The sequence below is a fragment of the Episyrphus balteatus genome, chromosome 1, assembly GCF_945859705.1.
Source record: "Episyrphus balteatus chromosome 1, idEpiBalt1.1, whole genome shotgun sequence".
NCBI lineage: Eukaryota > Metazoa > Arthropoda > Insecta > Diptera > Syrphidae > Episyrphus > Episyrphus balteatus.
Window position 1 is genome coordinate 39915542 of NC_079134.1, and position 22265 is coordinate 39937806.

At 30.2% G+C, this 22265-nt stretch overlaps 1 protein-coding gene across 1 annotated transcript in view; it reads right to left on the reverse strand.

The window, feature by feature from the left end:
- Nucleotides 1-10278, reverse strand: part of LOC129916570 (actin-binding protein WASF1-like) — a 68552-nt gene extending 58274 nt beyond the window's left edge. Inside the window, exon 1 of the mRNA XM_055996625.1 lies at nt 9534-10278. The gene's annotated coding sequence lies outside the window, so the exon portion shown is untranslated. The remainder of the gene's footprint in view (nt 1-9533) is intronic.
- Nucleotides 10279-22265: the final 11987 nt, after the last annotated feature.

Here is a 22265-nt window from a genome sequence, read left to right on the forward strand (position 1 = left end):
AATTGTTAAGTAAGAATGGAAAAAATAATTAATTGTATTAAATTTAACTAAATCAATATTATATTAATAGATTGAATAAATTACCCCTGATGAAGAAAGAAATACTTACGAAACTTTGGGAAAATAATGGGATTGAACTTGTTTTTATTCGCATTTGCTTTATGTTGACCAAAACAGCCTAACAACAGTGGAATAAAAATTACTGTATTTTGTTAACATTTTGTGAAAATATACGTTTATATTTTGCTTTATATTTTGTTTGAAACAAAATACATATATTACATTTTTGTTTTTTTTTAAATTATTTTTTTTTTTTTTTGAAAAGATGACCTAATAGCCCAGGCAAATTAGTCAAAATAATGGTCGTGAAATCGCATAAGTTGCTTCGACAGTAAAATGGCTACAATAACGATTAAGGGTTTTAGAGATCAATTATAAGTTCTATAATTCATTCTCGAAGAATTACCCAAATAATAAAAAGTTCGTCAGATATTTGAAAAAATGTCATTTTTCCTTCACTTTACGAGACAAACCAGGACTTTGGCCAGCAATAAAATTGAACTTAATCAATTCACATATGCATCACCATTAGATAATTTTATTGTAAATATGACTGTCATTGGTCATTTTTGCTTAAAATGAGTAAAAATGGATCTATTAAATAAAAACGGTACCAAACCAACCTCTTTTTTTCAAGATGGCAGCTGCTCCCGACATCCTAACATCCCAACAAATTGATTTTATGATAAGGACATTCACACAAACACATTCCATAAAAAAGGTTGTCCCGCTTAAAATGCGATTTGATTTACATACATATTTGCCTGGGCTATATTGTCTGCAGTTTGGTCTTACAATTTTTAATCATTGCGAAAAATCTTGCCTCGTCAATTTGCCAACAAATTTTAACAAGAAGGTAAAAATAAATAGAATAGAAATTCTTTATTGAAATCGTTAAAAACTTTTTTTGGCTGTTATGGTAAAAGCATGTCAATATATTAAAGCTTTTTTTTGGAAAAACTCATAACAGAATATTTTTGATTTTATTTTATAAAAAATTCAATAAAAAATAAAAAAAAAAGAAAATACAATATGATATTAAAAGCTCAAAAACAAATCAGTCCCTTCAGATTCTATAGGATTCACTTTGATGAAAAAACTAATACGAATATTTTATTAGTCAATTTTCAAGGTTTTTTTAGGCTGATAGATAACAAAATCATTATTCATCAGATTTAAATTTACCAAAAACAAAACTACGATTCATTGTTTTATATCACTCTAATTTCCGACATTACTTTTAGGTAATCATGACACCGAACAAGAACACCCAAAATAGATTTCATTCAAAATTACTCGTAATTATTATATTATAATATACAAAGGTTGAGTGCTTACCTACGCGCGATTATACCTTTACTCGTTCGTACTTTATAACTCTCTCAAGAACTTAATAATTTTTTTTTTAAATATCATTTATCAGTCAATATCTTGGTAACTACGTGATAAGGCAAAAAAGACAGTTTTTTTTACAACTCATTTACCTATTGACAAAAAAAAAAATTGAAACTAATACCTACCTAGTATTTCAAATGAAATTCAAATGAATCATGTATAAATTCCCCAAGATTTTGATTTTGGAAGTACTTTTTTTAATTCTTATCAAGAAAATTAAAAAGAATAAACAACCTGTTGATTAAATAAATAATAAAAAAAAAAGTCAATAATCATAAAAGTTGAATTCAATTGATTTGTCGTTGGCGGTTATAATTTTGTCAAGGCCGTAGTCAATAATATCACACAAGGGGAATGTGATTTTTTTTTTTTTTTTTTGAAAGATTTTGAAAATGTTTGAACCAGAATAGGAGTTTAAAAGTTTTCAATTTTTCAATTTTTTTTTCTGAAAACAACTTTAGAGGCAGGAGTGTGATCACTGCATCATAAGTACATTAAAGTTGATTTAGCTCTAAGATTACAACTGCCCACATTTTTTGGGTGCAGGGGACTAAGTCCACTGAGGGAGTTATTTCCCACTAAATGAGAATGAGAAATCCACTTAGTAAAGTGGAGTTAGTTCCCATGGTAGGTAGGAATCTAATTAAAAAAAAAAAATGTGTGGTTTTCTCTCTGAATGTTAACTCAAATTCCACTTTTACCAGTTTTCAAAAATCTGAAAAGTGTAACACCCATGGAACTAACTCCCGTGGATGTTAGTTAATTTTGATTTGGAATTAAAACACACAGGACAAGGCATTGTCTAAGCGGAACAACGAAGTAACGTGAGCGGGACAGAAGACCTGGAAAGGGATTGAAAAAACTGAGAACCCGAAAAGCGGGCCAGGCTAGGTTCTAGTTTGTTATAAGGACTGCCGGCATTGGCAACTTTAAATATTCTTATTGAACCGCTCAAACAAGTTCGATGCTCTGCCTAGGGTATGTTACTTCGCCAAGTAGATACCATTGTTTGTATGTTTTTTGTTATAATTTCGCAAACGCGAAGTTGAAAAACATTTGCTCATATGAGAATCTATTTAATCTGCACAACCCAAACGCGAAGCGGAAAAAAATGTGCCCAAGGGAGAATCCACCCCTGTCTTAATGTATCTATCCATAAAAATAGGTAGGTACGCAATGACAAATCCATTAAACATAAAAAGGGTTGGGTACGATTGACCGCATTTTAAAATCTTGTTCTTAAAACCCGGCATCTTAAAATCTCGCATTATGAAGTCTTTTTTTATCGAAATCTCGCAATTTCAAAATCTCGTTTACCGAAATCTCGCAAACTTAAATCTCGAAATTTATAATCTCGCATTGAAATAAAATATATATTAATTCGCGAGCTTAGGAAAGCCCAGAACCTCCCTCTTCTGTTTTTTTTCATTTTATTTTGAAGAGATAAATAGAAAAGGAAAAGGTTTGTTAACTGTCAGGCGCATATGCCAGTTTTTTATAGTGTTCAGGGTCAACTGTTGAATGTTGGAGTCAAAAGGACTTAATGCATGTGAATTTGTTGTATTCGACCTTCTCTTTTCATTTAATCTGTTGCTTATACATTTTGCTGCCAAAAAATCAATTTAAATTTAAGATACTTTACGCTCTAAACTAATTCTTCTAATGCGAGATTTTGATATAGCAAGAATTTAATGAACTTGCGAGATTTTTCTAAAATGCGAGATTTTAATATGCAGGATTTTGAAAATGCGAAATTTTGTTATGTGAGATGTTAAAATGATGATTTTTGCAAAAAATGCGAGATTTATAAGAGATTTTAGTTTGCGATCAATCGTACCGCTCCCACATAAAAAGAACCATTTGCAGCGTTAGTTGCAATTCGTATGATTAAAAACACTTGACAAATTTGACAATGAGTCGTATATTTTCGGCAAACATTCTTTGATACATGAATAATAATAATAATAATTCATTAGATTTTTAATGCGTTAACATTAGAGTTTTGGAAAAAATGTGAATCACTTTTTTCGGTACATAAAATAAAATGGAAATGAACACTTTTTAGCAAAAACAATTGGCAAATGAGGAGAGGATAATGAAAAATTGATTTTGTGTTCTTAATTTAAAAATATGCTGAAATTCACAATTCCCACCTCCTTGATTTTGGCCTTAACGACTCAAATGCAAATAGACTTTCAATTATATTTTCTTTTACTAAATGATGATGCTGAGAAGAATAATAATATGGCGATTAAAAATAATGTTTTTTTTATTCAATATTTATTTTAGTTAATATTAATATAAGTTCATTGCAATGTATTTATTTCTTTAATAAATAAGATTTTTAATACTAATTTATCTATCTATTTATTTAAAAGAAAAATAAACGTTTTTGCAAAACTCAACAAAAACCTGTATTTGTTGCGTTTTGAAAAAACTCGGTGTTTTCGTGTTCAAAATACGGACGAATCTTCCCAAATATTGAAATAGCAATTAAGCCTGTCGATTAGCTGTTCAAGAAAGAACAACTCCTCATTTCTAATTTTTGAAAATTCGACTTTGTATTCAAATGGGAAAGAAAAAACCTTCTCCTGAAAAATTTGAAAAATGCACTTGTTGAGTTTTGAAAAAACGCTCCTCAATTATAGTAGATACATAGGTAAAATAACATTCTAATTTTTATAAGACAAATATGGCTAAAAACGGGGTCCAAAAGTGACGTTGAAATATGATTGACTAATTTTTTTTGGTGTTTTGCGATGATTTGGAGCCCTAAAAATGGAACCGTTAAACAATTTATTTTAATGTTTTAAAATAATAAGTACTAGTCAGAAATGATTAAATGTAAATATTCAAATACTTTTGTACAACGGCGGATCCGGGGGGGGGGGGGGGGGGCACGGGGGCACGTGCCCCCCCCAGAACTGGTTCATACTTAAAGCAAATCAAATTAATAGAGTTGTTAAATTATATGAATAATTACAGAAAGTACTTGAGTGAAACTCTTGTCTATTTCTGGCTGGAAATGCGAATTTTATTGTTTGTTGCATCCCTTTACCACCTCACAAATAAATAAACGAATAACTAAACACGAAATTTTTTTTCAATTTTCTAAGTGTTTTTTTTTACTTCAAAGTGATTTTGGTGAAAAATTTTGATACCTATGGACATCAACAACCAAGGTATGAATGGTATTCTAAAAAAAAAAAAAAAAATTGTATATTAGACTGGGCCAAAAAAAAAAAATATTTTTTTTTTTGAAAGTTACTTCGAAAATCTTGTTCAGGATGATGAAAAAAAAAATTGGTGAAAATTTGAGCCGTTAAAAAAATTTTAAGAGGTCTATCATCGTTTTTTTTTATTTTTATACATGATATGATGTTTTACAACAGAACTGCTAGGCGATCAAAGTAAAAAAAAATTCTGTTCATTTTTTCTTATAAAAAATTAAATTTCCTACAAAAAAGATCTGATTGAAAATTTTCGTCAGACGTGCCGTATTCGAGTAATTAAGCTTTTTAAATCGAAGTGTTTTTTTCAATTTGACTGTTTCACTTTGGAATTTTGTGATGAGCAAATAAGTGAATAGAAAAATAAAACCACGACAGATTCTTATAGGAAATTTAATTCTCTACAAAAAAGGTCTCATAGTAATTTTCCCTAAATTGAGTTCTAAAAAAGTTATTCACGATTTAAATCGAGAAAAAAATTAAAAAATCAATTTTCAATTTCAAAATTTTCTAATTCACTGAAAATTCAATATTTTCAAATTAGCAAGATGTTTTCTTGTAGGGACTTAAACGTTCTATAAAAAGTTCCCTGGCAGCAAATTAATTGCTTTAACCGTTAAAAAGATATTCGTATCAATAGTTTTCTTATGACAAGTATGCATTGCGATTTGAATACGACATGGCGACAAGGCGACACACAGTGGTAAAAATGATCCATCTAGGTGGACATTTGGTTGAAATTTGAATGCAATTAAGAGACAAACTGGACTTTTCACAGTTATAAGGAATGATTGACAACTGTGAAACCACCCAATTTATTTCATTTGAGAAAATTTCTCCAGCTTAACAGAGCAGTCTTTTCAAAGCAAAAGATGATTCCAGGACTTTGCACATAATGCAATTTTTTTTAAGATTACGTGTTTTAGCTCTGTTTGTTTTCAACCGAGTTTATTTTTTTTGAGAATTGTCAACAGTTGTCAGCACTATATGTGTATATGCAACACTTAAAGAATTTTTTGTTAACAATACCCAATAAACACTGGAGAACCATTTGATAGAATTAAGAGTCTATACAATTTTTGAAGTTCTGTAACTTTTTTTGCCCACCTTTGCCCACCTTCCGGTTTTCGTTGTCCGGACGAGTAATTCATATAGATTACACAACGGTAATATTTGAAGCCATACACAACCATAAGCGTGCTATATTGGAAATTTTCTTTGAAAATTTAATTTTTACGGAATGATTTAATTAAAATCTGGAGAGAACAAACCGCTCAAGAAAAGGATTTTGATGTTCGCAACTATGTGAATGAACAGATTATTTTTAAAAGTTTTGATAATGAGAACTTTTCAGTTTTTTGAGAAATGGGTTATATGACTTTTAAGCCCTAAGAAGAAAAAAAAAAATTCAGACCAGTTTTATGCTGTGGTTCCCCATGAGTGTGATTTAAATTTTAGTGACACAAGTAACGGCGCATGAGCTCAAATGGATTTAGGTTATTCAAAAATATGTAGTTTTGATCATAATTATTAAGACGAATTAGAATACATAACTTTTGGTATATAACCTAATTTTTCTCAAATCAATATTGCTTTCAAGCATTCAAAATGATTTCAAAAAGCACGATTTTGACTTTACTTCGACATTGAAAATAAAACTACAGATTCGTCAATTTTTAACCAATTTAATATTTTTTTTATCTATTAAGAAATATAGGTACCTATATATATTTTATGGTTAATGATAAAAATCGAAAGCCAGTTGAAGTTGGATTGTGTGCACAATAGGTGTCAGAAATCAATTAAAATTAAATGAAAAAAGAAAATCCGATTAAAATAGATTTTTCGAACAATTTTGTTAATTTTTTATCGAAAACTATTCAAAACTATTTCAGCTGATATCGAAGCAGAAGTAAAGTAAAGAGTTTACTGGCAGCAATAGTTTTTTTTTTATTAGTTATAACTTAGAAAATAAATAAAATCAATAAGATAATTTTCAAACACATGTTTCAATTCTATTTCGAGTAAATGTGAAATGTAGAAACTAGCTAATAATTATTAAAATCTGCAGAAAATAATCCTCTACAGTTAATAAACATATACTCAGTATTTGTAGTAGATAATTTACAATTTTAATGCAGTTTATGAGTAATGTCCACCTAAAAAGTCCCTTTTTACCAGTGTGCGACATGGCGTAAACAATACTCGACTCGTTTGGTTCTCTGATGGCGACATGGCGACAAGGTGACATGGCGACAAGGCGACATTGCGACATTGCGACAAGGCGACAAGGCGACATGGCGAGAAGGCGACATGGCGACAAGGCGACAAGGCGATTGGCTGATTTTGCCAATCCGTCCCTTGTGCCCCCCCCAGAAAAAAATCCTGGATCCGCCACTGCTTTTGTATCTACATTATGTACCAGGCTCATTGTTCCTAACTGCACTGAGAAAAAATAACGCAGGGACAATTATAGCTCTGGTATATTTAACTTATTCTGAATAAATATACTAGAAGAAAAGTTATCACTGGTGTTATGTTTTCTTCGTGCAGTGCAGGTACTACACACTTCCTTTACTAAATTATTTAAAAATCTACTAAAAACTTTAAGAGCGGTAAGTTGTTTAAACACTCTCTATTAATTTCTATTCAATAATACGAGGATCTTGATTTCAAAACCACAATGATGGGAGTCAAACAAAAAATGTTATCCATGTTATTCGAAAATGTTAATTTCTGAAAGTGATTATAGCCCTTCAACGTGTCTGCTTCACACCATTTTGAATAGCTCCGTAAGGTTATTCGCGTGTGTCTAAGAAAGTGTTGAATTTCTTCCGATTTTTGGTTTGCTACATTTTTGAATTTTGATAGGCACTTAACTGCTGTTGTTCCATTTGCTTGTACACCCCCAAGGAATAAAAGCTAATATTCTTTGCGATTACATCAAAACAATTTTTTTTTTTTTTGGTTTGGCCAGTAAAACTTATCTTAGTAAGGACTACATAGATACTAGGGTGGGTCAAAAAAATAGAAATTCTCTTTTTTGATTTGGTACTCCGAAAAATCGACTGCTAGACACCTCTAGAATATACACACCAAATATGAGCTCTTTCTTTTAATGGGAAGGTCCACCGCTTTGCAATTTTCCATTTTTACATCAAGCTTCTACTAAAAAAAAAAATAATTTTTTTATTAATTGACTTTTTACCAAATTTCTTTTCATATTCTTGTAGGAAATTGAACGCTCTACAAAAAAGGTCCTGTACACTTTTTTCGTTTATCTAACCGTTGAATAGATATTTGAAGTCCAAAAATCGAGAAAATCTTTAAAAATTCGTTTTTTGTTCTTAATTTTGTAACAAATTGAAACATTATAATAATCAAACGCGCAAGACATATTCTTGTTGAAAATTGATTGTTCCACAAAAAAGGTCTTATTAACTTTTTTCATTAATCTAACCATTCTAAAGATATTCGAGGTCAAAGTTAAAAAAAAATATAAAAACATTTTATATGTATACATACATTATAACAATTCGTATTTTTTTAAACGTTTAAGACGTTTTCAAAGTTTCATGAGAGTTAAAATTTTATTTTATATAAAAAAAAATAGACAAACATGATAAGATATCCCAATTTATGCTTGCTCTATAAGTTTCACGTCTTTAAAGAAAATTCTAGGTTTTTATCAAAAAACTTAAAAAGTTCAAGCATTCATTTTCAAAATCCGTCGGTTTGTGTTCATCAAATTTTCTCAAAATCACCTAACTTTAAATATGTAGGTGCACTGTGTAGTGATGGTAATGAATTGTAAACGGAAAATGAATTAGAAAAATTTTAAAACCGAAATTGAATGAGTTAACTCCTCATAAAATGAACAGATTTGTATAGATTAAGTTTATAAAGTTTTGTTAGGCTTTTATAAATTAAATCTTTATTAATACCTAAAAACTGCTTCTTGAGTTCGCAGGACTAAGAAATTATTAGTTAACTCTGCACTGAAAAACTGGATTTTAAAAACAAGTCTTTTAAGGTTGAACTAAATTTATTAGAGAAAAAAATAATAATTAAAAAAATTCCCTAACGGATAGCAAAAACCTGGTTTTATTAAAAGTAATTAAAAAATAAAACTTTAGAAAGCAAACGTTTTTAAAAGTCAACAGATAATGCAGTACATAAATTAGAAAAAAAAATGTCTTAAACGAATTCGTTAATCTTCATAAATTAGAAGCTTCTATGAAACGGCTTTTAAGAAAAAAAAAAAAAAAAAAAAACAAATTTAGCTATTAAGAATGGATCGATGAACAAAAAAATTGGTTTTAATTTTCATTTCGACCAGTGCTCCTTATAACTACGGCCTTGTTTCAATGTTGTTATTGTTGTTGTTTATATACAGGTACAAATAATAACCCTTATCAAAATGACAAACAAATATTTTACAGCCATCGGATGTCATCAATTGCGTTCGCGCTCTTTTTCATATTTTTTTTTTTTTATTAAAAATTTTTATTTTCCATCATGCACAACACAATTTATCTATGTGGAGTAAAAAAACACACCAACAATCGATAAGGTAAATATTTGTAAAAAAAAAAAAAAGAAAAAAACCCACTGCACCTTAAGAAAACCACGTATATACTCGCACATTTACTACCTTAAAAATATACACATTTAAACTCGTAATTTTATCAAATGAAAACTAATCAGAAAATTATATTGGTTGGAAGTGGTGGAAGACGAATGCAGAAGAAAAGAAGACAAAAAAAAAAAACATCCCTGAGTAAACAAAAAAAAAAAAAATTCTTCTGATAAGAACGATCGTGCATTATACAGGTTAAAAATGTTTACCTGATTTTCCAATTAACAGGTGATAGATACACGAAGATACGTTGTATCTCAATTGCGTCGCAAATAGGTTCCGATATTTAAAATTATAATGTTGAGGGGGTTGATGGGAGGGTAGGTAATTTATATCCTGTTAAAAGTCACAACACTAGTTTCTTTTTTTGTTACTTTTTTTCTCTTTGTTTTCAATTTTCAAAAACACCCTTGATTTGGATCAAATCCTTAAGATACAATTTTATCTACGATTTTTGTTTATTTTTTTTTTTTTTCTTCAAGATATTTTTTTCCCGACGGCGAAAAATAGCACGATTGCACAAACGATTTAAAAATTGCACACAACAGGTTCTTAGATAAAATATCACAAAAAATGTAATAGAAACTATAAAATTTGTATCTTTTTCACTTTGAACGACATCGATCGTTTTGATTTCTTTTCATTTACGTAAAAAACCTTTTCTTTTGAAACCGTTAAACTCTACGAGTGCGCAGTTACCGCAAGACTACGACAAGTTGCCGCACACAAAATCCAAAAAAGGGTTGCGCCACATCGATCGCCACAACGATTCACAACACAGTGTTGTCTCGCTCACAGTTCGAAAGCCGATAAGAGCGAAAATATCTAAAAACAGACAGAAAAAAAGAGTACCAAGCCTATAGAAAAAACTACGGCGAAAATATCTGTGGGATCACCTTAATGTTTTGCCCCAAAAAAAACTTGCGAAGGAGAATAAAAAGCGCAATGAAATAAAAAAAAAACCCACACTGTAAAAATGTATCTGTCTGTAATAAGAACAAAAAAAAAAACACAGCGAAATATACAAAAAAAAGTATCTACAGCGAACCGCACAGCGAACCACAGACAACTGTGATCATGATTCATGATCGCGAGCGAAAACACTTGTTCCGTCTCCGATCATGCTCTATCCCCACTTTTTTTTTTAAGTGATTCAAATGAAAAAAGTGCAGTTCTACTACTGGTCGGTGGCTCTTTGGGATACCACAATTGGAAATGTGGAGTAAGAGAAATAATAAAAACTGTGGGTCTCATCCAATAGGGTTTGGGATACAAAAAAAAGTGGGGCTCATTGTGTTAGGTATAGAAGAGGGGGTGCAAATACCAGTTTTTTTTTTTGTTTCTTCTAACGATCGCATATAACTATAATAAGAGGGGAAATTTATGGTTTTTATGGTAATTTTAATTGGGAAGGTGTGGTAACGGGCGAAATCAATCTCCAATGGAGATGTTGTGGATTTGCTAGTTTTGTTGGGGTATTTCTTGGATATTGTGTGTATGTGTATGAATGGTTTGATTATGTTAGGAAGCTGGGGTTTTTTTTTCGCCCGATTTCAATGGGATAAGTGAATTCGCCTTTTTGTATGTTTTTCGTGATCTTTAATATGATTTTCGGTAGTTAAAGGAATAAAATAAGTTGAATGGTAGGTAGGTACCTACAATTTTTTATTTGTCATAAAATAGGGAGATACAAATTGATTATAAGGATTCTAGCCATTTTTCCTTTACATAGATTGATTTAAAAAAAATGTATTCTTTTTTCATGAAAGAGGGTTTTTAAAGTGGGAGGCTTTCATCAGTTCCAAGTTTACGAATATATAACATTTTTATATAAGTTTTGCACGCTCAGTGGCGTAGCCTGTGGTGGAGTAGAACGAGACAGATCAATTTTTACCGCCATTTTAATTTTTTTCAGAGGTACTGTAAAAAAAATTAAATTATTTCTTATCAACGTTATCGTCTATATCTGTTGAAATCTTTACTGCATTTCAGAGTTGACCTTATCTAACGAATGAAATAATTCTTATCGGTGTTCGCCAGAATAAAGCGGCATTTATATTTCCTTCACCAAAAATGTGTTTTTTGTATTTCCTTGGGACGTTTCATTAAATCTTTAAGATTTTGATTTAATTTTTTAGCAAAGTTAAAATATAGATTTTGCAAGGTACCTACCATCATAGTAATTTCAGTGATTCTCGACTGCTTAGCTCTTGTTGTAACATTCATTCAAGATGCGATTTAGTTTCAATTTAGCCTAGCCAACTTTTGGCCCTTTCCAGGTTTTCCATGAACTTTAAATGAATACACAAAATTTGTTTTAATATATGTATAAAAAATAGTACGTATACACCACGGTGAACATTTTTTGGTTAGTGTATTTTCTGAAATCATATTCATTTTATTTATTTATAGCTTTAAAAATATTTGTTTAGGTATTTCAAAACCAAATAAATTAAATATAGGTATTAGGGTGGGTCAAAAAAATAGAAATTTTTTTTTTGATTTGGTACTACGAAAAATCGATTGCTAGACCCCTCTAGAATATACACACCAAATATGAGCTCTTTATATTAATGGGAAGGTCCTCCGCTTTGCAATTTTCCATTTTTACATCAAGCTTCTACTAAAAAAAAAATTTTTTTTATTAATTGACTTTTTAGTAAATTTCTTTTCATATTCTTGTAGGAAATTGAACGCTCTACAAAAAAGGCCTTAAACACTTTTTTCGTTTATCTAACCGTTGAATAGATATTTGAAGTCCAAAAATCGAGAAAATCTTTAAAAATTCGTTTTTTGTTCTTAATTTTGTAACAAATTGAAAAATTATAATATTCAAACACGCAAGACATAAGTATTCTTGTTGCAAATTGATTGATCCACAAAAAAGGTCTTAATAACTTTTTCATTAATCTAACCATTCTTAAGATATTCGAGGTCAAAGTTAAAAAAAATTATAAAAGCATTTTATATTTTTAAAAATTTTCCAGATCACTGAAAATTCATTATTTTCAATTTAGCAAGATATATTCTTGTAGGGGCTTAAACGTTCTACAAAAAATTACTTGGCATCAAATTGATTGCTTTAACCGTTTAGAAGATATTCGTATCCAAATCGCAATGCATACGGGTCATAAGAAAACTATTGAAATCAGTGAGCATTGGTTTGGATACGAATATCTTCTAAACGGTTAAAGCAATCAATTTGATGCCAAGGAATTTTTTGTAGAACGTTTAAGCCCCTACAAGAATATATCTTGTTAATTTGAAAATATGTAATGAAGTTTCAGTGAATTGGAAATTTTATAAAAATATAAATGTTTTTATAATTTTTTTTAACTTTGACCTCGAATATCTTTAGAATGGTTAGATTAATGAAAAAAGTTAATAAGACCTTCTTTGCGCGTTTGATTATTATAATTTTTCAATTTGTTACAAAATTAAGAACAAAAAACGAATTTTTAAAGATTTTCTCGATTTTTGGACTTCAAATATCTATTCAACGGTTAGATAAACGAAAAAAGTGTTTAAGGCCTTTTTTGTAGAGCGTTCAATTTCCTACAAGAATATGAAAAGAAATTTACTAAAAAGTCAATTAATAAAAAAATTTTTTTTTTTAGTAGAAGCTTGATGTAAAAATGGAAAATTGCAAAGCGGAGGACCTTCCCATTAATATAAAGAGCTCATATTTGGTGTGTATATTCTAGAGGGGTCTAGCAATCGATTTTTCGTAGTACCAAATCAAAAAAAAGAATTTCGATTTTTTTGACCCACCCTAATAGGTATGTAACCCAGGATAGTGCCAACTGTTGGGTACAATGTAAAAAATTTTGGCAAAGCAAACAAATTATTTAAATTTCAAACTTTAAATGTATTTCTTGGTCCAATACAAGATTTATTGAAATTTAATAAATTTTTTTTAATGAAATATAACAAGGATGTTCTGTTAAATATTAAGTTTGATTTTACTATAGTGATATTTTTTTTTTTTTATTATTTAAGGTATTTTCTTTCTAACTTCCTTAAAATGAAACAAAAAAATGCTGAAAGTGATTACTCATCATAATTATAATAATGGTAGAATAATTCTACATTATTGTCTGTATTATTTGCTTCGCAAACTTTATTGTCTATCAAATTTTGTCAGTAATTCATACATTTTACTTCGAAAAAAACAGAAAGCGCCTTCAAGTTAATTTAAATTTACAATTTTTGTTTCTTATTTTATTTTTTATCAGAAAGAGGGTTACCAAATGCATTTTTACAAAATATTTCTATTATATGAACTTTTTCAGGTTACGGTAACTTTGAAGTCCTATTTCTTTTCTAAAATGCCTAATGCTGTTGTTTAGGTTTTTTATACAAATTGATTTAAAATTTATATTCTTGTACCTATTAAGCTCTCTTATGGTAACAGTTGCTTATAATGTTATATGTTTTGTATGTATAATGTTTTGAAGCCTTCCCGAGTAAAAATGGAATTTCGCCGCACCACCGCTACACCACGTCCGCACCATTATCAGAAATTTCTATTGCCCCGCAATTGAGCAAAAATTTCTAAACCACCGCACAAACGCTGCACCACGTCCCCACCATTTCATTTTTGAAAAATGAAAAAGATATGAAAAAATTCGCTTTGCCACCGCCGCACCACTTTCGCACCGTTTCGTTTTGAATGAAAAATTCGGTGCACCACCGCCACACCACGTCTGCACCATGATCAATAATTCTATTCTCGTACTTATACAAATGTTTAGGTCGCCTGCAAGTTATTTTGACTTAAGCAACAAATTGTCAGTTCGTACAAACTTGACCTGGTAGTCGAGTGGTTAAGGCGTTGAATTGAAAGTGCTCTGAATAGTAGGGTTCGAATTTTTGCGTCGTTGATAGTTTTTTTTTTTTATTTTTCAATAATCCAAAATTATGTATCATGGTGAAGCGAATTTTTCATGCAAAATGAAATGGTGCGGACGTCGAGCAGTCGTGGTGAGGCCGTGGTGCGCCTTAATTCTCCGTCAAACGGCGGCGGTGGTGCAGCTGTGGTGCGGCGGTCAAGATTTTTTTTATTTTTTTCTCTAAAAATTGAATTTCTATTTTAACTTGTTTTCAGAGAACGCACAAAATTTAGTTGGGTACATTTTATAAACAATTAAACGAAATGGTTTTAATCTCCAAAATAAGTATGGCATTTAATTTCTTGTACCTATGTTTTTAAAACAATTTTTTGATTTTTTTTTTTTTTTTTGAATAGTTTTTTTTCTAAAACAAATTTGGTATATTTTCCTTCTTTAAAATATTATCTACTAAACATATAAGAACAAAATTACAAAATAAAAATCATTCATTTTCAAAAAACCGAAAAAAAAATGTTTTGAAAATTTTTCTTAATTTTAACATTAAGGTTTTTGAAAAAAAAATTTGCCGTTTACGAGAAAGTCTGAAATTAAGAAAACGGTTCTATGGCAGGCACCGTTAACAACAGTATAAAAAATATATCTTTTATTTCAAAACTAGAACCTTATTTGCCACAGTGAGTGTATGTATTTATAATTCGAAATTGTTAGAGCCCCTTTTGATAAAAACATGTTTTTCCATTTTGATCACATGGCAAGTAGGAAATTGTTTTGGTTTTGTCTTCATTCATTTGTCAAAAACGGTACCTTCCATAAAACAATTTTATTACTTTCTCAATTTCTCCCAAGCGACTATTTCAAATAAATTATTATTTTATGTTTTTAGCAATAACTTTTATAATAACTTTAATATAAATCAAAAATTAGACTTGCAAAAAATATAGGTACCTAATTTTTTAATTTAATTAATTTTTTTTACAAATTTCATTTAAATAAAAAATATTTTTCTTAAAATCGACTCCAACGATTTTGGATCATTTTTTTCATACATAGGTATGCAATTATTAACATATAAAATGTTTTTAAAAAAATAAGAAATTTTTTTTCCATAAATCTATAAATACTTACATTATTATTTACTCCAAATATTGGGCTCTCTTGATCTTATTAAGGTTTAAACTTCATTAGGATTTATATTTTGTAGAATAACTAACTAAGATTTTTAAAACTGTACCCAAGCAAATTTTCGACATTTATTTCTAAATACTCATTTATTTGTGTAGTTTATAGTAATTTAGTGCAGTCAAATAAGGGTTCATCCTCGGAATGCATGCTAATAAAAAATTTTGGCACAAAATCTTTGTGTTGACATTCTATAACCTGCTTGAAAAGTCCAAACAAATCTTATGTCCACAAATCGCCATTTGTAGGGTCAAATCGATTTTTTACAAAATTAACAAAAATAGACTACAGTAAACTTTTAAAATGTATGTGCGGCTTTCATATTCGAGTAAGTTTAAAACAAAATCCGTCCACCTGTTTAGATGGTGAAAATATATACAGATGGACGCACAGACCGGCACGATAACAAAACTTGCGGTCTGGAGCTTGTGAAAACTGTGACTTTCATCATAACTATGGTAAAACCTTCGAGGAAAATGTTTGTTTAGTCTGTATTGAAGGCGATTAAAAAAAAAATCATAGGGTTCCTTTCCTACATCTCTAAGGAGCAACATGACATGATACAATATCAGTAATTACACCGTTATATTTTCTTTGGGTATTAAACCTACTTAGCCTTTCACATAAATCAAAACGGTATAAAATTTTAATGCAAACAAATTGCTATCGATTACCCAAATCATCTTTAAACCCCAATAAACATTTTCAAAGTCATCATCATCATCATCATCATCATCAAGATCATTATGTCTTAATATGGAGACACTTTGAAAGGAATTAAACCAAAACATTTCTATTGTTCCCCAATCCCCACAGAACTCCATACAAATATTGTTTAAATTGGAGAATAACTCAAATGTGAGGAATTAGCATGAACCACGATTTGGCTATATCCAAGTCCATATCTTGGACAATTGTACAATTAGTATATCCCCCTTTTATTACCCCGAAGCTATACCACACGACAATAAGATGCCAAGTCGAAGGGTATTGTTCGCATCTTTAGACCCAAATTGTCCAATTAAACAAAATACCCCCAGCTTTGATCTTCATCCGACTGTCTCCAATGACAGTGTGTGCCCATGGAAGCGACGACGACGACAGTCAAAGACAGTATTCACAATTCCTGGGGAATACCATTACGTCAGCTCTTTTTGCCTTAAGGCGGATGGATTGGACATACACAACACACAGAGACAGAACCCACCTTGGAGCAGAATGAAATTATTCAACTCTGGTGGCATCACTTCGTCGAAGTAATTGCAAAACTGCAACTCGTATTATTATACATTTTAACCATGAAGAGACGGACTCCTTTAATGACCCAAATGGGAGATGTGCTTGAGCTCTGGATTTGTATGCAAAGATCGCGCAATGACGAACTGGAATCTGGTCCTGGTTTGTGCCCATATGGAAGCGTCCAGTTCGGGTTCTTTTCCATAAAACGATTGTAGCCTGTCAAAGGCATATCAACAAGCCCATTCGGATCGTATGGAAATTTAAATAAATTCCTTTCGAAAATGGAAGTATTTTGCCTGGTGGCTGTCGGCCGCTCTGCACTGCTCCCGCGCTACGAGATCACTGAACTTAGGATTTCCATTTGAGGATTCGTTCATGGAATTATTCGAAGAATGCGTTGATCGATTCTATGGAAGGAGATTAAAAAGAAGAATTAATTGTTTGCATAAGAAAAGGAATCGATGAGGTTGTTGTGAGCAATTTCAGGGAGGAGAAAGATTGTAATAATGTGATTTTAAAGATGATTTAAGAAAAGCTGATGGTAAACTTGGTATTAGGCCATCATTTGTGAGTTTACTTTGAGATATTAGTAAGCAAACAATATAGTGTAGATTATAAAGTTTTGTTTTCTGAGGCGGTTCTTTGGAATAGTAGGTAAATTCGAAAAGCAATTGAATTGAATAGCAATAGGGTAAATAATCCTCTGTGTACTTTGTTTTTGAAGGAATTTTTTTTAAATCTAGGTTAATATATGTAAGGGCAAAAGAGAAGATGCGCACATCAATGTTCAATAACAGGGGTATAAAATTGGTGTCAATTAAAACCCAAATAAAACGTTTCTTATAGTTTAACATCAATAAATATTCTTAACCCAAGCAAGATAGGTTATTGTAACCTTAAGATAACGTATAAGAATAAAGTAGGCTAAGACCCTCGCTATTGCGTTAGGCTTATTTAACCCGGAATTCTTAGGACCAAAACTAACGGTACCTGCCACATAAACAAAGAGAAAACTTAATTTTTTGAAAAAAAAAAAATCTGTAACGATTTTGATTTAAATGTGTTTAATGCAACAGATACCTGTCATAGTTGCGTTTTTATTAGTTTGAAATTTATTTTGAATTTTTTTGTTTAAAAAAGAATAGCATTAGGACTTCAGCTCTCCATCTCCAGGTTTCAAAAATTTGTTGTCAAGTGATGTTGTATTTCATTTTTAAGGGCTACATTAAACTATAGGTAGGTACAGCATTCTTAAAATTTTTAAATAAAATATTTAAATAATAATAATATAAAAAAACACAGAAGTCAAAAACAATATGTTAAATCCTTAATTTGGCAGATATGTATGTATGCACGTGTCAAATTATTTTACTTTTGCTCTCTAATAACATAAAAATTATATTTCAAATACCTTTCATGCTGATTTTTGGTTAATTCTTTCTTAAACATTGAATTTCGTTTTTATTTTTAAACGTCAATATGTATCTCGAGTTACAAATTTTTGAAATTTTTTGTTTGGTGGGATCTTCTACCATAATATTATCGTGGAAATTTCAAAAAACCTAAAAAAAAAATAACTTTTGAAAATAAAGGAAAAAGTCCAGAATTTTTTTTTTTTGTTTCAAAATTTAACTTTTGTAGATGGGATTTAAAATGAGCACAGTTTTATTAAAAGTCTTATTTTTCTTCACTAATGTGTTTTTTTTTTTTTTTATTGTATGAAAAATTACTCTGGTCAACAAGGTTTTTGCCACAAGAACCAAAACATACTTTTCTTAGGTTTTTAATGTGCTGATAGAATCTGAAGTCAGAAAATTTGTATTTGCTTCCGTTTTTGAAATAGTGTAACGGGTACAATGGTTGGCATTTCAATGGTAAGCATTTTTTCACTTTGAATTGCGAATTACTCTCGCATTTAAAGAGTTAGGAATATGTTTTATATGTCAAATTAAAGTTTGAAGAATTTCTGACTTGAATGTTATTAGAAAAAAATGTTTAAAAAACAAAGACTATTTTTAAAATATTAAAAAAGGAAAAGCTACCCAAAAGGTACAATCATTGGCACCCAGGTACAATTGTTGGCACCCGAGGGTACAATTATTGGCACCCTCAAAATTGAAAGAAATACAAATGTTTTTCATGATAGTTTTTAACAAAGTTTGGTTAAAAACAGTTTAATATAACAAAAAGTCTTCATTTAACGCAATTTAAAAAAAAAGTAAATAAAATGTACGACTGGTCGTACGTACTGGCTCTTGTCTTAGATAAATTTTGGAAGTTGAATATAACTAAAAATTATGTCATTTTAGCAAAAAAGAGAAAAGTCATATTTCTGCTGTACAATTTTTTTGACTAAACACGCTTTTTTCTTAAAATTTTTTTTTTAAATTTCATCCAAAAACTCAAAAAAAAAAACGGAAAATTCAGTGTCCTTAGCGGGAACACTGTATTTTTTGCACTTTTTTCATGAACTTAGAACGGTTTTATACTTTTTTACTAATTAAAATTAACTGAGAATGAAATAAACCTTACAAAACTGCAGAATTGTAGAGAATTAATACAGTTTATGAATAATAATCATTTTTATCAAAAAAACAAAACCGACTTCCATGATTCAAAACGGGGTTTTATGGTTTTTTAATAGTTCCTATGGCTTTAACTGAACGAAATTGAAATGGGACCTCACTGCAGCCACTAGCTTTCCAATACAAAAAGAATTATCAAAATTGATTGACTCTGTCCAAAGTTATGCGGTAACAAACATAAAAAAAAAAAAAAAAAAAATACAGACGAATTGAATACCTCCTCCATTTTGGAAGTCGGTAAAAAAACATGATTTTTGTTCCTGGGCATAGTAGTTTTTTGTGAATTGCTTTATTGCATGAAGGGTGCCAATAATTGGTACAAAAATCGAGGATGCCAACCATTGTACCCCTTACGCTATTACCGTTAGAAACCCCCAAAAAACGTAATTTTGGCGGTTTTCGAGGATATGTTCATATGTGGGGTAATTCATTATGAATAAATTTGTAACGGTGCCTATAAGAATTGGTTTTATTCTTCCAAAAAATCTTTAAATCTTTCCAAGTAGCGGTCTTTGACTCAGAAACAGCTCTGGCCAAAAAAATTTAACTTTTTTGCCACAAGAACCAAGATATATTTTTCTAGAGGTTTTTGGGTTGCTGAACTCGAATCCACAATCAAAAAAATTCCATAAGTCTTCGTTCTTAAAATATTACCGTTTTAAAATGCAAAAAAAAAAGTTCTTTTTATAACTGTTATATTTCAATAACGGAGGCTAATAGAATTGTGGATTCGAGTTAAGCAACCCAAAAAACTCTAGAAAATTATATTTTTGTTCTTGTGGCATACCTATAATATTCTTTCTTTGTAATTTGGATTTACTCCTGAAATTTAATTAAATTTTTGAAGAAACAAGAAGTTTTAAGCGAATGCATGTTATCTTACTTAACTTCAACCCAATATCCAGCTTTTGACGTAAAATTTTTCCTATGAACTCAAAACTTGTCCTCTAATATCACAAGTAAAAGTTACTTAACAGCAACAAGTTGAAATTTACAAGAAAACTAAAATAGACGTTCAAGTCAAGGACCCCATACTTACCAGAGTGAGGAAGTAATATCTAATTAATGATGCAATTATTCCCGTTTACCAAATACAAAAGAAAAAACAAAAAGACATCCAACAAGAACTTCCCTACATCATATTTCTCGCTAAACAGTTCCACAACCAAGTTGTTTCATGAAGCAATAGAAACATCACATCCACCAACCTCCACACCGATCAATACTGAACAAGTTCGCAGAATACATCATGGGGATCTGCACAGCTTGATCGATTATACCAACCATAACCCAGTTCAGCTCTCCACCAGCCGCCATCAGCTACCGCAAAAAGTCTAACAGATGAATGGTGGATATAAATGTAGTAGGTAGATGGATTGACGATGGGAAATTATTTTGACTTCTGTGCCGATGATTGTGGGAAGATTACCTCAACAACTTGTATTTAACTCGCATATAAACATCTTGCAATGCTGTCCCACAGCAGCCGAGCCGTGGCGGGTTAGTTATTTGCTGGCTGCTTCCTTGTGACTAATTAATAAGATCTGCCTTAATGGATGGACTTCAGTGTGGTGAATTGTCGGAATAACTATTATAACTCCCTCCTTTTCGTATATCTATATTATGACCAATGTCCATTGCATGCGGACATGATGCGGTGGGTCATTTTATCAGGCTGCGGGAATTAGGGGTACGTAGAAGGCATTTATTCGCACAACAATAATTACCGTTTAACAAATCGTTAACTTAGACTGGCTATACTTCTTATGAAAGACAGACGACAATCCATTGACGATGGACAATCTTGTATTAAGCGATGCGATGTGAATTTCACGATTTTATTAGACTGAAGCTGGGCTTACTTGTTCTCGAAAAGCTTAAAAACATTGGTACCTAATCAGTTTTTGGTCAATTATAAAAAAAAAAAATTATGTTAGTTTTGTTTTTGTATAAAAATTGAAGAATTTCCTCAACCATTTCATGGAACAACCAGGACTATAACTGAGCTTTCATTAAATCAGAAGCTTTCCATCGTAACGTAGATGAATCTTTTGCATGTTTTTTGGTATGTGGAATAGATTTTTAGGGCCGTTACACAGGGCCGGATATAAAGCTGTGGGGCCCGGGGATGCCCCCCCCTCTCAGCTAACTTATTTCCAAAATAAAATTAAGATTATTTTTGATAGTTTTAAATTTATAGGGAATAGAAGATATATACCATAAAATGGTATGATTTTGTGGCTAAAGCAAATTATTAGGGAACCCGGCCGAACAGCTCTGATTTTGACGATTTTTTTTTTCAAACGTAGGTAATCAAAAATGCTTTAAAGTCTATAGATTAAAAATTGCCGGTGTTGCCGTATTGTTTTTTAAAATTAAAATTAAATTTTTTTTTAACAAAACCATTTTTTTTTGCTTAAATTTCATAAAACAAATGATAGCAAAAGATTCTCTAGGTAATTTAAGGAAAATATATAAAAGGCAGTAAGGGACAATCTTCCATCGTTTAGGCGATAAATGCAATTTTCTAACATTCTGACCTCAAACACAAAAAAAATATTTTGAAAACAACGGCAACACCTACAATATTTTAAAATACATTTTTAAAAAGCCAAAAGCTCTTTCTTATCTCTTAAATTTAAATCCACTAAATTTAAACAAGACTTTTTGAAAAAATGGTCCTCAAACTCAGAATTTAAAAAAAAATGTTATTAGAAAAATTTAAAATGACTTTTTTCCAAACTTTTTCTAATAAAATATGAATTTATTTAAAAAAAATGTTTGGCCATAAATATAATCAGTTGAATTTCGAATCAAAAAAGGTAAAATATACCACACTTTTGAAAAAAAAAATGAAAAATTACTTCAATTTCAATGGTTTTTTTTTATTAAAACTGAATTTTTGCATTGAAATAATTAATTTTCTCAAAGACTTTATAGGAACTTTAAATTTTTGCTATTTAACTTTCAACAGTAAGGGTTATTAAATGAATAAAAAATAATTTTATGTTTAGATGTTGAACTTTAAAAAAAAAATAAGTTACATTTTTTTCAAAACTTTTATTAAAAAAAGTTCTTCGAAAAT